Genomic DNA, 203 nt, shown 5'->3' on the forward strand with positions numbered 1-203 from the left:
AGGGTCACTTGGTGACAGGATATCAGCCTGTGTGGAGGTATTTCAGTAACTTCTTGTTGAATGAATATATATACATACTTACACCTCTTATGCATCTGAATAAATGTGTGAGGAGGTGGAACAGAGTCCATAGGTACGCTGTTTCCATGAATCCTATTAACTGTGATTCTCCTTTAACAGATCGAGAGATAAACATTACATTG

This window comes from Rhincodon typus, chromosome 38 (genome assembly GCF_021869965.1).
Source record: "Rhincodon typus isolate 14 chromosome 38, sRhiTyp1.1, whole genome shotgun sequence".
NCBI classification, from domain to species: Eukaryota; Metazoa; Chordata; class Chondrichthyes; order Orectolobiformes; family Rhincodontidae; genus Rhincodon; species Rhincodon typus.